The following is a 12,027-nucleotide window of genomic DNA, read 5'->3' as shown; positions in this document are numbered from 1 at the left end:
GTCAGTGCCCTGGTATGAAGATGTCAGTGTCCTGGTGTGAAGTGGGGATGTCAGTGTCCTGGTGTGAAGTGGGGATGTCAGTGGCCTGGTGTGAAGTGGGGATGTCAGTGGCCTGGTGTCAAGTGGAGATGTCAGTGTCCTGGTGTGAAGTGGAGATGTCAGTGTCCTGGTGTGAAGTGGGGATGTCAGTGTCCTGGTGTGAAGTGGGGATGTCAGTGCCCTGGTGTGAAGATGTCAGTGTCCTGGTGTGAAGTGGGGATGTCAGTGTCCTGGTGTGAAGTGGGGATGTCAGTGTCCTGGTGTGAAGTGGGGATGTCAGTGTCCTGGTGTGAAGTGGAGATGTCAGTGTCCTGGTGTGAAGTGGGGATGTCAGTGTCCTGGTGTGAAGTGGGGATGTCAGTGCCCTGGTGTGAAGATGTCAGTGTCCTGGTGTGAAGTGGGGATGTCAGTGTCCTGGTGTGAAGTGGGGATGTCAGTGGCCTGGTGTGAAGTGGGGATGTCAGTGGCCTGGTGTGAAGTGGGGATGTCAGTGTCCTGGTGTGAAGTGGGGATGTCAGTGTCCTGGTGTGAAGTGGAGATGTCAGTGTCCTGGTGTGAAGTGGGGATGTCAGTGTCCTGGTGTGAAGTGGGGATGTCAGTGCCCTGGTGTGAAGATGTCAGTGTCCTGGTGTGAAGTGGAGATGTCAGTGTCCTGGTGTGAAGTGGGGATGTCAGTGTCCTGGTGTGAAGTGGGGATGTCAGTGCCCTGGTGTGAAGATGTCAGTGTCCTGGTGTGAAGTGGGGATGTCAGTGTCCTGGTGTGAAGTGGGGATGTCAGTGTCCTGGTGTGAAGTGGGGATGTCAGTGCCCTGGTGTGAAGATGTCAGTGTCCTGGTGTGAAGTGGGGATGTCAGTGTCCTGGTGTGAAGTGGGGATGTCAGTGTCCTGGTGTGAAGTGGGGATGTCAGTGGCCTGGTGTGAAGTGGGGATGTCAGTGTCCTGGTGTGAAGTGGGGATGTCAGTGGCCTGGTGTGAAGTGGGGATGTCAGTGTCCTGGTGTGAAGTGGAGATGTCAGTGTCCTGGTGTGAAGTGGGGATGTCAGTGTCCTGGTGTGAAGTGGGGATGTCAGTGCCCTGGTGTGGAGATGTCAGTGCCCTGGTGTGAAGTGGGGATGTCAGTGCCCTGGTGTGAAGTGGGGATGTCTGTGTCCTGGTGTGAAGTGGGGATGTCAGTGTCCTGGTGTGAAGTGGGAATGTCTCTGTCCTGGTGTGAAGTGGGAATGTCTCTGTCCTGGTGTGAAGTGGGGATGTCAGTGTCCTAGTGTGAAGTGGGAATGTCTCTGTCCTGGTGTGAAGTGGGAATGTCTCTGTCCTGGTGTGAAGTGGAGATGTCAGTGTCCTGGTGTGAAATGGGGATGTCAGTGTCCTGGTGTGAAGTGGGGATGTCAGCGTCCTGGTGTGAAGTGGGAATGTCTCTGTCCTGGTGTGAAGTGGGGATGTCAGCGTCCTGGTGTGAAGTGGGAATGTCTCTGTCCTGGTGTGAAGTGGGGATGTCTCTGTCCTGGTGTGAAGTGGGGATGTCAGTGTCCTGGTGTGAAATGGGGATGTCTCTGTCCTGGTGTGACGTGGGGATGTCAGTGTCCTGGTGTGAAGTGGGGATGTCAGCGTCCTGGTGTGAAGTGGGGATGTCAGCGTCCTGGTGTGAAGTGGGAATGTCAGTGTCCTGGTGTGACGTGGGGATGTCTCTGTCCTGGTGTGACGTGGGGATGTCAGTGTCCTGGTGTGAAATGGGAATGTCTCTGTCCTGGTGTGAAGTGGGGATGTCAGCGTCCTGGTGTGAAGTGGGGATGTCTCTGTCCTGGTGTGAAGTGGGGATGTCTCTGTCCTGGTGTGAAGTGGGGATGTCAGTGTCCTGGTGTGAAGTGGGGATGTCAGTGTCCTGGTGTGACGTGGGGATGTCAGTGTCCTGGTGTGACGTGGGGATGTCAGTGTCCTGGTGTGAAGTGGGGATGTCAGCGTCCTGGTGTGAAGTGGGGATGTCAGCGTCCTGGTGTGAAGTGGGAATGTCAGTGTCCTGGTGTGAAATGGGGATGTCTCTGTCCTGGTGTGACGTGGGGATGTCAGTGTCCTGGTGTGAAATGGGAATGTCTCTGTCCTGGTGTGAAGTGGGGATGTCAGTGTCCTGGTGTGACGTGGGGATGTCAGTGTCCTGGTGTGAAATGGGGATGTCAGTGTCCTGGTGTGAAGTGGAGATGTCAGTGTCCTGGTGTGAAGTGGAGATGTCAGTGTCCTGGTGTGAAATGGGGATGTCAGTGTCCTGGTGTGAAATGGGGATGTCAGTGTCCTGGTGTGAAATGGGGATGTCAGTGGTCTGGTGTGAAATGGGGATGTCAGTGTCCTGGTGTGAAGTGGGAATGTCTCTGTCCTGGTGTGAAGTGGGAATGTCTCTGTCCTGGTGTGAAGTGGAGATGTCAGTGTCCTGGTGTGAAATGGGGATGTCAGTGTCCTGGTGTGAAATGGGGATGTCAGTGTCCTGGTGTGAAGATGTCAGTGTCCTGGTGTGAAGTGGGGATGTCAGCGTCCTGGTGTGAAGTGGGGATGTCAGCGTCCTGGTGTGAAGTGGGGATGTCAGCGTCCTGGTGTGAAGTGGGGATGTCAGCGTCCTGGTGTGAAGTGGGAATGTCAGTGTCCTGGTGTGAAATGGGGATGTCTCTGTCCTGGTGTGACGTGGGGATGTCAGTGTCCTGGTGTGAAGTGGGGATGTCTCTGTCCTGGTGTGAAGTGGAGATGTCTCTGTCCTGGTGTGAAGTGGGGATGTCAGTGTCCTGGTGTGACGTGGGGATGTCAGTGTCCTGGTGTGAAATGGGGATGTCAGTGTCCTGGTGTGAAGTGGGGATGTCTCTGTCCTGGTGTGAAGTGGGGATGTCAGTGTCCTGGTGTGACGTGGGGATGTCAGTGTCCTGGTGTGAAATGGGGATGTCAGTGTCCTGGTGTGAAGTGGAGATGTCAGTGTCCTGGTGTGAAGTGGAGATGTCAGTGTCCTGGTGTGAAATGGGGATGTCAGTGTCCTGGTGTGAAATGGGGATGTCAGTGTCCTGGTGTGAAATGGGGATGTCAGTGGTCTGGTGTGAAATGGGGATGTCAGTGTCCTGGTGTGAAGTGGGAATGTCTCTGTCCTGGTGTGAAGTGGGAATGTCTCTGTCCTGGTGTGAAGTGGAGATGTCAGTGTCCTGGTGTGAAATGGGGATGTCAGTGTCCTGGTGTGAAATGGGGATGTCAGTGTCCTGGTGTGAAGATGTCAGTGTCCTGGTGTGAAGTGGGGATGTCTCTGTCCTGGTGTGAAGTGGGGATGTCAGCGTCCTGGTGTGAAGTGGGAATGTCTCTGTCCTGGTGTGAAGTGGGGATGTCTCTGTCCTGGTGTGAAGTGGGGATGTCAGTGTCCTGGTGTGACGTGGGGATGTCAGTGTCCTGGTGTGAAGTGGGAATGTCAGCGTCCTGGTGTGAAGTGGGGATGTCAGCGTCCTGGTGTGAAGTGGGGATGTCAGCGTCCTGGTGTGAAGTGGGGATGTCAGCGTCCTGGTGTGAAGTGGGGATGTCAGCGTCCTGGTGTGAAGTGGGAATGTCAGCGTCCTGGTGTGAAATGGGGATGTCTCTGTCCTGGTGTGACGTGGGGATGTCAGTGTCCTGGTGTGAAATGGGGATGTCTCTGTCCTGGTGTGAAGTGGAGATGTCAGTGTCCTGGTGTGAAGTGGGGATGTCAGTGTCCTGGTGTGAAGTGGGGATGTCAGTGTCCTGGTGTGACGTGGGGATGTCAGTATCCTGGTGTGAAGTGGGGATGTCAGTGTCCTGGTGTGAAGTGGGAATGTCAGTGTCCTGGTGTGAAATGGGGATGTCTCTGTCCTGGTGTGAAATGGGGATGTCAGTGTCCTGGTGTGAAATGGGGATGTCAGTGCCCTGGTGTGAAGTGGGAATGTCAGTGTCCTGGTGTGAAATGGGAATGTCAGTGTCCTGGTGTGAAATGGGGATGTCTCTGTCCTGGTGTGACGTGGGGATGTCAGTGTCCTGGTGTGAAGTGGGGATGTCAGTGTCCTAGTGTGAAGTGGGGATGTCAGTGGCCTGTTGTGGAGATGTCAGTGGCATGGTGTGTGGCAGCAGTGCTCAATCCGGATTGGCAGCAGCGCACAGTGCAGAGCAGAAGCCAGCAGTCAGACCAGGTGGTGGCCCCCTGTGCTGGTTTGGATCCCCTGGATAGAGACTGCAATGTTTGTCTTTTTAATGCGTTTTTCTGACTTTCTGACCTATGGTTATACTGTGTATAGCTATAATGTAATTTTTTTTCTTCATTTCTCTATTCTGTACCTAAAGATTGTACCTAGGTACTTTGTGCCAAAGATGGTGGCACGTGGTGACACTGTTAGTGTGTAACTAATCTGTACCTGACGAAGCTATACCTGGATACCTTAGTATCTAAGTTGGCAGTGTAAGCAGCAACTTATCAACTTTTCGCTGTACTCATTTGAGTTCGTGTGACAATAATGTTAATTCAATTCAGTTCATTATAAACATCTAAGTTTCCATCTTTACTGCAGCCACTTGAAGCATGCAATGCTAACGGAGGCATGTTAGTTTTTGATACTGAATCGCTTAGTATTAGTCCAGACATCAAGTTCATGATTGTAATATATGTATCGTAAATGTCTGTTAATTTTTTTCCATTCTACATTAACCACATCTAAATCTTAGATTATTTGGAGCTAACATAAGCACTATATTATCAGGTACAAATACCCTCCTGGAGGGAAAAATCTTCAGCACTGTGGCAAATCATGGTGTAAGCAAAGTGGTAACAATTAGTGACTGCTGATAAAGGAGTATAGCTTTTCAGTGGTAGACACTTGGAAACATAATTGAGTATCAGCTAAGTGACAGCCCTGGGCTTAAAACCATTCAGAAAACCATCAGCACCAATTTCTGTGGACAGAGATCTACAGCAATTACAACCTTCAGGAAGGATCTTCTGGATAAGTAAAAAGGCCATACCATTGATGTATCGTTGGAAGGTGGACATAAACATGAAGCCATAATGGTAGGCAAACAATAATTATGCTCTTGACGTGCAGTCAATAATATTACTATGGTCAGCAAAGTGCTCCAAACCAACAAGATCAGGTTATAGGTGTTGTGTGATTTTTAACTTTGTACACCCCAGTCTAACACCGGCACCTCCAAATCAACATCTGTAACAGCTGCCGTAGGTTTGGCATCTACCTGAAAGCTGTGCCGCCTTTGCATCATGTCTGAAAATCCTGTGGTATGCAGCTGTAATAAGTATCACCACATCAGATACAGAAATATCATCTCATCAAGTAGCAAAACACGACGTCACAATCAGAATTTGTTCAGCATCTCACACTTCAGAAAGTGTGTTTGTAACATGGTCAGTAGGTTAGCTGTCAGCCTTGTAAAGCTTTCCAAAATACCTGGTGGTAGGGGGTAAGAGCGAGATAGTTTCCTTGTCGGCCATTCTGTGGAACATGGTGGCAAACTGCTGCAGTGCTTTGTTCACAGGCATGGATCACTCCAATGAAAGTCCATGATTCAATGAAAATGGGGGAAAAGACAGACACACAGAATTAACCTTGCAAGCAAAAATGTTTATAAGACCATAAGAAATCGGAGCAAGAGCAGGCCATTTGGCCCCTCGGGTCTGCTCTGCCACAAAATAAGATCATGACTGACCTGATATTCCTCACATCTACTTTCCTGTGTTAATGTTACACATGATGTCCAAAATCCCGCCGGCAAATACAGGGAGTGAACCCAACACCATTCCACCTGATGAGAAATTCAACCATAAGGAAAGGAAATAGAAGCAAAATATTGCAGATACTGGAGATCTGAAATAAAAACCTAAAGTGCTGGAAATATGCAGCATGTCTGGTAGCATCCATCAAGAGGAAAAGGGTTAACCTTAGAACACTGTAAAAGCATCATATTCAACTCTTAATGTTATTTTTTTCTCCGCAGTTGCTATCAGACCTGCTGAGTTTTTCCAGCACTTTTGCTTTTATATTTAGAGAACAAATGTTTGGTCTTGTTCATTGTACTATTATAAATGCTAAATTAAGGACATCAAACTTACAGTGTGGAGCTGCAGAAATTGCCCTCAAATCTCCATTTTGTATGTGTTTTTATTTCTTTTTAGATGTGTTTTTTAATTTTGCAAGTTTGGTAAGGATTGTTTTAGCTGCTATTTGTTGTTGATGGATGAACCCAACAATTCAGGATATTAGAATAGATTAGGATCAGCAGCAACATGAGATATATACAAAATGAATGAAAATATATATTTAAACCTTGATAGGGTCCTCAAAGCTTTATTTAAATATTCCACAGAGAAAAATATTAGGATAATATTGATGTAAATGGTGACAACAACTCTAATTTCTATACATGCATATATGAGCAGTGATCACTTTGAATTCTGAATATAAACAATAGTAAATTCTATTATTCATACTTGGAGAGATATTGGTGATGAGTGTTCTGAATTTTTTATTTTGAAACACAGCTGTTTTGCAGATATTTGGTAAAGAAAGATGCAAATACATTGGATTTCTTATAAAGTTTTATGAATTTCTTGCCATTTCCTTTAAAAGATAGATACTTGACTCGTAGATCATTGGCATGTTTCTGGGTTTCTTAAATCCAAACAGTATGACTCAAATTTCATATAATTCATTTGGTATGATAAAGGCGAGTATTTCCTTAAATCTTGATTTTAATGGCACTTGCCAGTACTCCTTTAATAGATTAGGTTTGGGAAGAAATCAGGCACCTTGTTGATGCAATCTTCCAATCGAGGAATTAAATATCAATCTGTTTTTGATGCTGTAAATCTGTTTCTGGAGTCTATGAAGTATTGAGTTGATCCATCTGGTTTAAGAACATTAGTTGAGTTTTAGATTAACAATTTGCCGATAATGCCATTAGGCCATCACCTGCTCCTATTTTAAATTCAGATTTTAAATTCCTTCAAGAGGTGATCTCTTTGAGAGCCCCATATGCTGTTTCAACTCCTGATGTTCATTGCAACCTGTCTAAAGTACTTTGGTTAGCCCTTTCAAATTCAATGTAAGTTTGCTCAAATTATTAACTTAAATTTCAAAACATTTTCCTGTATGCTTCAGGGGCTAACTGATTTGGATCAAGGATAGCTTTTTTCACAGCGTCATAATCCCTAGAAACCTCCACTGTCAGTACAGTATAAAATTTCTGTGCTTTAGTTGTAAATGGTCAATGTCCAGTTTTCCTTCAGTCAATTCATTTGTCCCTCTATTTTCTCAAATGGCATGATGAATTCTTCCATTTCCTTTTCCACAGTTTTTTTATAGGGCCGGTACCAATTTAAACAATTACATACCAGATTCTTGTTTCAGAATAGAATTTTCGCCATCAGAGACGACATTGGCATCTGACAGCTCATTCCTGATGAAGGGCTTTTGCCTGAAACGTCGATTTTCCTGCTCCTCGGATGCTGTCTAACCTGCTGTGCTTTTCCAGCATCACTCTGATCTAAACTCTGGTTTCCAGCATCTGCAGTCCTCACTTTTGCCTAGCTCTTTTTGAAGCTGTAGCATTTTAAGCTTTTATCTGTGTTCTGTCTCTTTCCCTTCTTTTTTCCTTGCAATTCTAATTCTAGTTTTTGCATTTCCATTTCCATCTCTAGCATCTTAATTTTCCCTTATTTTCATACAGCTTTAGCTGTAACTGATTCTAACCTGTTACTATTTGGAATATCTGGTCCCTGCTGTATTTCTATTCAGCTGAAATGCTGTACTAGTTTTTCAATTATTTCTGCCTTTAGAGTCCTGGCCAACAATTCCACTTCTAATTTCCTTGCTAATTTATCAACCTGAGTTTTATAATCTCTTGTAAATTTCTCAAGAATTTCTCTTTTACATGTAGGAAAACTTGACCAGTTCCTCGACGCACATTCTTTTTGATAGTACATAAACTTCATATTTCCCTTTTATCCCGTTACCACTTAACAGCTCCACAACCAGGCTTTGTCGCAAAATACAGGTAGTTCCCATATAACGCTGTAGTTGTATTCCAGCAAAACGTCACTTCATAGAAAAACCCTTAATATAAATAATGGGGCCTATGGGTAAAGTGGAATTAAAGGCAGACAGCTAAAATATGATTCATAATCGCTAAAAAGTTACCTAAAAGCCTAACACAAAGTATAGCATAGCCTGAATGAAGATATAAATTATATTCATCAATGAAACAAAAGTAAATTTAACACAGTACATTTAAAAATATTGTTAATGCAGGGACAGAGGGTCATCATAGTGCGTAAGGTAGACTCCCTTGTTCCTATTAAGCGAGTTATATCCTTATGTTCAAAATGCTTTATAATATGTAGCTTCTCTTCCAATGTTATAGCCTTTTATCACCAGGATGCTTCTTGCAAACATTCTTGTCATTATGCCCATCCATTTTTTCAAAATAAGGGATAATCTAGGAGTAGTGTACCTTTCATAGCAGGCTGCCCAATGTATCTCTCCCAGAAAGCTGCTCTCTGTACAGTAACTCTCACAGATTGGAAACTAATAGGGGAGAAAATATCTGCTCTGTTGGCAGCTGACATCAGTGCACGCGCAGAGCAAAGCACACAAAATGATCTCCGCTGGAATTGCACTACTGTAAACAGAGGTAAGCGTTCTCGAAAATATCATTCCTTAATTCCTCAGCGATGTTATATGCAAATTGCACTGGCAGAGCATGCATTAACTGAGAATTACCTGTATCCTAACCCCAACAGTCCCAGTCTTTAGGGCAATGCACTGGAAATCGAAGGCCACTACTGGAACCATCACAAATGTGAAGATTTTTAGTCAAACTATCCCAAGTTCCCAGCTTTCCTGACTGGTGAACTCAGATTAAAAGAAAAGACTCACCAAATCTCCGTATTTAACAAGAAAATAACTGTTTCTCGGAACAAGTTGTCTGTAACCAATGGCAATTAGCAAAATATGAATTGCTAATTTATAGCTCTGTAGAAATTAGACTCTACCCTTTCTTAAATTTCCCCTGATGGATACCAATGGACAAAGAGTGACTAGACGTAGATATTAAGGGTCAAAAAGGAAAAACAAAATCTGAGAACCACCAATCTGGACCACAAAGTTGATGAGGTTTTTGTTTGCTGTTGACACAAGGTTGTTTGCACACCAATGCTCTCTTTTGTTCACTGGTTGAGAATTCATTATTTCATTGTCTTAAAAGGCACTTTATTCTTCCTTCAATAGGGTATTTGCGGAAGAAGGTGAATGGAAGACAGCTAGCTATTACTGAAGACTTTTCAGTGCCTCCACACAGGAGGTAGACACAAAGAGAGAGTTTTTGATGCTTTCCTTTTGCAGACCTGATGGTTCTCTGCTGCACATTCGCCGCACAAGCCATACTCTCCTGGTCAACAGCCAATCAAAACATTGTCGCTAAGTAGTTGTCTCTTAGAGGGTAAAAAATGAGGTCTGCAGATGCTGGAGATCACAGCTGAAAATGTGTTGCTGGTTAAAGCACAGCAGGTCAGGCAGCATCCAAGGAATAGGAAATTTGACATTTCGGGCATAAGCCCTTCATCAGGAATGAGGAGAGTGTGCCAAGCAGGCTAAGATAAAAGGTAGGGAGGAGGGACTTGGTGGAGGGGCGATGGAGATGTGATAGGTGGAAGGAGGTCAAGGTGAGGGTGATAGGCCGGAGTGGGGTGGGGCGGAGAGGTCAGGAAGAAGATTGCAGGTTAGGAGGGCGGTGCTGAGTTGAGGGAACCAACTGAGACAAGGTGGGGGGAGGGGAAATGAGGAAGCTGGAGAAATCTGAGTTCATTCCTTGTGGTTGGAGGGTTCCCAGGCAGAAGATGAGGCGCTCCTCCTCCAGCCGTCGTGTTGTTATGTTCTGCCGGTGGAGGAGTCCAAGGACCTGCATGTCCTCGGTGGAGTGGGAGGGAGAGTTAAAGTGTTGAGCCACGGGGTGGTTGGGTTGGTTGGTCCGGACGTCCCTGAGGTGTTCTCTGAAGCGTTCCGCCATTAAGCGGCCCGTCTCTCCAATATAGAGGAGGCCACATCGGGTGCAACGGATACAATAGATGATGTGTGTGGAGGTACAGGTGAACTTGTGGCGGATATGGAAGGATCCCTTGGGGCCTTGGAGGGAAGTGAGGGAGGAGGTGTGGGCGCAAGTTTTACATTTCCTGCGGTTGCAGGGGAAGGTGCCGGGGGTGGAGGTTGGGTTGGTGGGGGGTGTGGCTCTGACGAGGGAGTCACGAAGGGAGTGGTCTTTGCGGAACGCTGATAGGGGAGGGGAGGGAAATATATCCCTGGTGGTGGGGTCCGAACCTATCAGCTTTGTGGTGTCTGCTTTGCTGATCCTTTTCCAAGAAACATGTAACATTGCATACAACTCATAGTGTGCTCCAGCAAGCATTTATAATCAATATGAGATTTATTCAACGGTCCAAAAATAAGAAAGTAAAAAAATGTCGTCCTTAGAGTAGAAATGAGAAACCTCTGACTTGCGAACTATATAACAACACTCACTTCAATCGAGCCCTTGACTTCCCAAAATATTCAATGTGCTCTCAAAAGTAAGGGGTTGATAGAAAGCAGTAGTTAGGAAGTATGGCACAAGTTGTGTTTTAAGCAGGGATGATGTTTAAAGAAACCTTGGGAAGAGGATAAAGGTGAAACTTGGGAATAAGATTCCAGAGTTAAAAATGTATGGTGGCTGGTAGCGAATACACTGTAATTTTAGATTCTGTTATTGCAAAGGAGCCATTTTGCAATTCAACAATGATGCCTAATCTACTGTTGATTGAGCAGATTTATTTGTTTTGCCTGCAAAGTACAGAAATACAGAAAAGAAGCAAGAATGCCAAGCGAGGAGTGTTAGTTGCTATGATAGGTAGGGAAAAATTATCTACTTTCCCTTAATTCCAGTTTCTCTTGAGTGGGAGTTTGTACACCCGCTGTTATCCTGGCAGATGGTTACTGAGCTATATTGGCAGAAAGCTGGGAGCAGCTTGCTGCTGGTCCTCTCTCATCTGGGGAATCTGTCTCATCAGAGAACCTGAAAGTATGCTGCAAAATTGTTTCACTGTCACAAATGTGGTTTTTTTAAATAAATATTTTCTTCCCTGTCAGTTTCCAATTTAAGATTCAGACAGAGGATGGGATAGTTCCATTGGGGGTGAGCAAGGGACAACTCTTGCAAAGTGTCACTTCGACTGTGATGACTGGGAAGCAATGTGGCACCTTTAATGTTCCATTAATTCTCCAGCATTTTGCATCATCAACACAAATATCACTGAAACCTTAAAATCCATGAATGTGCTATCTTTTAATTTTCTAATCAGAATGAGATTATCTGCTATTTCAGAAATCGACCCTTTCATAAAGCAGATTTGGATTCCAAGCAGCTTACCGTACATCAGCCTTTCTTTTTACAAGGAATCTTGAACATGTGTAACAAGAAGTCTCAAAGTGATAAGACATAATGTGACCTATTCCCTCCGCCCCAGGGTGTTTGGAACCTTTATAATTTGATTCTGTTGGTTCAATATAGTCAGCTTACTTTCGAGGTGAAATATGTAAGAATATATATAAGCATTAATTCACTGTCTCTTCTCAATTTATTTTAAGTCCTTTATTAGCATTTGGTTGTTAGATCTGGTTGAGTGGAGTTTGTTAGTTAATTATGTTGACCCTCAGAAAGTCACAAAACAGACTCTCATAATGATAGCTAAGTACTGCTTCAGAGGCATTTGATTAAGGAAGAGAGATGCAAATTCTCACAATGAAAGCAATCTACGTGGAGCTGCCAAATTTGTTCAGCAAAATATGTTCGCTGCTCACTGATATTTTTTGCCACATTGGAATCATCTATTATTGCCTCGTAAATTCAGCATTCTGAAGCTTTAGTAATACAACAACGAGTTGCTTGATTATTGATGGGAAATGAGCATGTGTTTGCTTGAAATAATTA

The sequence above is a fragment of the Hemiscyllium ocellatum genome, chromosome 11 (genome assembly GCF_020745735.1).
Source record: "Hemiscyllium ocellatum isolate sHemOce1 chromosome 11, sHemOce1.pat.X.cur, whole genome shotgun sequence".
In the NCBI taxonomy this organism is placed as follows: Eukaryota; Metazoa; Chordata; class Chondrichthyes; order Orectolobiformes; family Hemiscylliidae; genus Hemiscyllium; species Hemiscyllium ocellatum.
Note: the sequence above shows the minus strand (reverse complement) of the source record.